This window comes from Siniperca chuatsi, linkage group LG10 (assembly GCF_020085105.1).
Source record: "Siniperca chuatsi isolate FFG_IHB_CAS linkage group LG10, ASM2008510v1, whole genome shotgun sequence".
NCBI lineage: Eukaryota > Metazoa > Chordata > Actinopteri > Centrarchiformes > Sinipercidae > Siniperca > Siniperca chuatsi.
This window is the reverse complement of record NC_058051.1, coordinates 23,508,280-23,513,339: the sequence shown is the minus strand read 5'-3', so window position 1 is coordinate 23,513,339 and position 5,060 is coordinate 23,508,280.

The following is a 5,060-nucleotide window of genomic DNA, read 5'->3' as shown; positions in this document are numbered from 1 at the left end:
TGTGTATAGAAAAATTACTTTTAGGTATAAAATGTATGTGTTTCTGCATTGTCATGGTTAACTGACCCTGGCCTTTTATCTACCTGCCAAGCATGTGAGGAGGTTCAGACTGTCTAGACAGAAAGATTATAAGACCATCATGTCTCAGTTTCTTGAGATATGCTATGTTGGAAACTGGTGCTGACCAGATTTTGTTGTTTAGGGAAGAAGACATGATAGCTAAGAATAGCCATACATGCCCCTCTTTGTGACCTTGTTTTCCTGGGTATAACGAGACTGTTGGAAAGATTGTTTGTCAAGCAAACTCCATGCCACAACCGTTGTGTGGGGTCTGTTTCCTGGTACCAGTATTTTTAATAAAATACATTCCAAAATAAGACAACAGAGCCTGATCAGGAGTGCTTATTTTATTCATCAGTGTGGTTTGGTAAAGACTTGTGAGGAATAATGCATCAGTTATGAGACTCACAAATTTGATCCTAGTCTGAATTTGTAATACAACACTGTTTCTTTCTGGCCTGGCTCTGTCTGATGGTAACAAAAAACACCTACCAGCAGCTCTAACGAGGATAGCTTGCTATTTCTTGACCGGGATCAGTGACTTCCTGGAGTCTCTGCTGATTTCTTGGCAACCTCACTGTGACAACAAGACAGGAAGTCACTGCTCCCAGCTTTTGAGGATCTGTTTCCTGTTTTTATGCTATGCTATGCTAAGCTAAGCGGCTGTTGGCTGTAGCGTTATATTCACCGTACAGTTATGAAAGTGGTATTAATCTTCTCATCTAACTCTTAGTGATTTTACAGTACAAGCAATATTATGTTAGTAGAACAAGGGGAGTTATATCTCATGTGAGCAACAGTGAGTTCATAATGAATTCTTGCTTGATTCTCAGTCCTGAACATATTTACAAACAAATAGTGTCAAGTTATACCTTTTTTTTAAAGATTGAAAAACTTCAGTTTTCTGCCAGAATATCAGTATATTTTTAATGTAGTTGTAAAGCCATTGAATTCTCTATTTTAGAAAATCTGATGGTGTTTATCATGCATTGCTGAAATACAATTCCTCCTTTGTCTCTAAAGGCACATAATGTTTCAAAAATCTAACACCAAATACAAACGTGAATACGTAAACAGTGTGGGTTATAGATTTCTTATTGCGCTCAACCACCTATAATATGAAATGTTCATGGATTTGTTCTTTTCTGAAAGCACTGATTCCAAGGCTGTAGTGCAAGATATAGTGCTGTATGATTACTGCACACTAATTCAGTCAAAAGTCTGGAGTACCTTTCAGTCTAGACAGTGTTACACTTCTGTAAGCCTTTGGTTTAGTTGATTTTACTTCATTTTAAATGAAATCCTTTACAACATGTCAGCCTGCCTTGTGCTGTCATCTGCAATGCTGCTTTAAATGGTCACTCTTCTGCTTCTATTTATGAACTGGTAATTACCATCAGATCATATGCAATGGTTCTTACATAATGTTAAACATAACTGGATAAATGCTAAACAGCTGAATATAAAACACAGGACAGAAAACACACAAAAAAACAGAATTGCATTTTCCCCCCTGATTTTAGTCCCTTCATGTACTGTATTCAACACATTCAAAGTGATGGTAAGAGAACTAATTTAACTTGCAAGATCTTCTGTATGAGATAAGTCAGACAGGAAAGGGATATGACTGAAAAGTCTCTGTCCACTGGCAAAAAAGAAGAGGGTAAAAAAGGCCTCTATCTCTTTGAGATTGGGTACTTCCCTGCTGTAAATTGCATTCTAAATCCTCATCACATCTTCCTGGTGGCCCATCTCCATCCTCATTACTCACCGCTTCAAAGGCTCCAAGCTTGATTAATTTTTCTCACTGACAAATAATCTGTGTGCTTTAAACACTCAGACTCTGGCACTCTGATTGTTGTCCGTATACTCCCTCGGTATGGCTACATTTGAATCATGTACTCAAGAGCTGACCAGTCAAAACAAAGCTGTACATCCCTGAGAGCTTGTACTTAGGCTGAATGGAATTCAATGCAATTCCCCTTTGCAAAAATATTAGCGTTTTTAAAGGTGTGTTTAAGAGGTGTCCTCAGTCTTCGTCCAACTAGGATCAACACCATGCCACAGTTATATCAAATAACCTAGGATTGACATAAACATGGCACAGTCTTCAACATCAGATACAATATTGAGCTTGTAGTCTCACCACACAGTTCAGTCTGGATTGTCACAATATCACTAGACATTTTTTTATTATTAATGTCTGCAGCTGCCTCTGCACAAATGTCATTCTACAAGTAGGACACGCGGCAAAAATAACTTGATAAAATCTTGTTCACCTGCCTTCATGCACAATGTCGTGAGACCTGTAAATAGCTCAAACAGACTATGTCACTATACTGAATAAGGTGAATGCTCTTTGAGACAGAACAAACCCATCAGGGCATGCACAGTATTAAGATCAGATGTATTTGTGTTAACAATTGTGGTTTTTGCATGATGACACAACATAATCACATTTAATATGTTTTTGTATTCTTATAAATCCTTTCATATCAACTTTTATATCTTGTATGTATCCTTTAAGTTTGGGTGCACTGTTGAACTTTGGCTGTATTCCCTAAATGGAAAAGTATATACTGGAAAAACTATTTAAAGATATGTTTTGAACCAAGCAAGGTAAAATGCAGGGTTGCGTTGGTTCCTTCTGTAACTCATGAATTAAATTCCTCCCAGCAGGTTCTGTTTGGTTCCCAGGATAGCTTGTGCACTATAGTGTTAATCATTTGACTCATACTGTAGATGATGAGACTCCTTCGCCAGACTTCTTTCTTTAGATACCACAAGATGGCAGTAGATTTCCTTCATTTGCAGTCATGCTGAAATTTAATACACTTTCCTGTAAAGAGTGCATCATTTAAATGACCCCCCTCTGTTACTTTTCACAACATGAAATTCTGAAGAACCTTCTCTTGAACGTTTTATTGTGTAGGTATCAAGCAACGTAGGACAGTTCCATATTTTTGTGACATAAAACTTTTTGATCCATGTGTCGTACTAAAATCTATTTTCTTTCTTAAGTAGGTTCAGTGCAGTTTACTACACCCGGTGAAACTGAAAATAAATTAAACTGGAACACTGCAAAAAAGTAGGTTGTAAAAAGGAGGAATACATACAATTACATTATATTCAGTAATTTTCTTCATTGAATTTCAGGCAATTTTCATCCATTGAATGGCTTTTTCATTTTGCTGGATATTAGCATAGGAAGCATTATATAATGATATGGCAAGGCTATCTCAGTGAGATAAATGAAAAAGGCTCTTGGGAGAAATGTGAGACTGTCATTCTTTGCTTGTGTCCCAGCAACCGTATGTAGCTGGGCAAAAACCTTAAGACCAACTCTAACATGCAGTATTACCACATATAACAATGTTTATTAACCATTCCATGTTATTTATTGCTGACCTTTATCAGCGCTCACTTCTGTTACACTTGAGACGTCCTAAAATAATAAAATGATAGATGAAGGGTTTTTTTTTTTTAAAAAACCCCCACAATTATCTGGTTTGTTGATATCTCGCTCCCCATTGGATCTTCTCTTTAGAATTTTAAAGTTTTGTCCTGACTGATTCGCGCAAGTTCTTCAACTCATTACTTCTGTACATGCTGAAGCAGTTTCAACGAGAGAGTCAGTAAACCCAACAGTTAAACTACAATGTCAACAACTAACCAAATACTCGTAAGAAACAAATGGTACTGTCATTCACCTGCAAGAAATTCTAATCAGATTTCTCAAACACTGTCTCCATCAGGGAGCATTTGTCATGTTAAAGTATGTGTCTGTGTCACATATTGAAGTGTATTGAGGCTCCAAGACAATTGACCAGGACCCTGTCGCTGTCATATTGTCAGTGTCTTTTTGAAGGAGCAAGCTCAAAACGTGGTATCTACATTTAAATTTACAACACTCTCTTCTATTCCCAGCAGTCAGCCCCTGCAGCCATGGAGAAGTGCTTGCCCCTGGTGTTCATTTTAAAGCTCCATCTGCTTTCTGTCCCTGGTGTTGTATGTGACATCTGCACTGCATTTATGACCACCAGCATTGACCCGCTGTGGTCAACATAATTAGCATAATGCAAATCTAAACTGATGTTGATTTTCTTTTCTGTGTAAACAGCTTGTGAAATGGGAGTTCTAACAAAGAACAAACCAGAATTTTAACATCATTCTTTTCAGTAAAGAAACCTTAAAAATATAATAGAAGAGATGCTGGCTGTTGACCAATATGACAGATTTATGGAATAAATGACAATCTAAAACCTTTGAAAAACAAATGTACACAGTAACACAATAACATAAATAGCATAAATAACATATAATCTCTCTACAAACAGTAGAGACAGAAACTTTAAAGAATTTAACATTAAAAAACATAACATTACATGATGAACCATTCAAGTCCTTTATAAATCAAAATTGCCAAAAATGATCTGGTTCCAGTACCTCAGATGTGAATGTCTGGTGGTTTCCTTAGCCTTCGATGAATGTAAACATAATAGTTTTAAATTGTATATATTGTTTATAGATATTTTTGGGCTGTTGGTCGGACAAATCAAGACATTTGAAGATGTCACTTTGGGCAGTGGGAAATTGTGATGGACATTTTTTTTGTTTTACTATTTTCTAACATTTTACAGACCAAACCATTAATTGATTAACAAAAATAATAATGATTTGCAGCTCTAGTTAACATCAACATCTTTTTAGAGGCTCAGTGTCATAGACACACTATTTTCAGACTCATTCTAAATGCTTGTACAGAGTAATAAAGAATGCCTCTACAGATATTACATTGGCTACTAGGGGAAAAATGATACAGTCATTGTTTTATGTGTTTCAAAAGTTAAATAACAATGACAGCGACACAACTGTTGGATCGTATCACGTGAACACTATGAATGTAAAATCTGTGTGAAAGACTATTTCTCTCTATCAGTTATATTGCTGCAGGACCAGTCCTTTATGCCAGATGGTGTTTTTAAGTTAATGAAAACTAT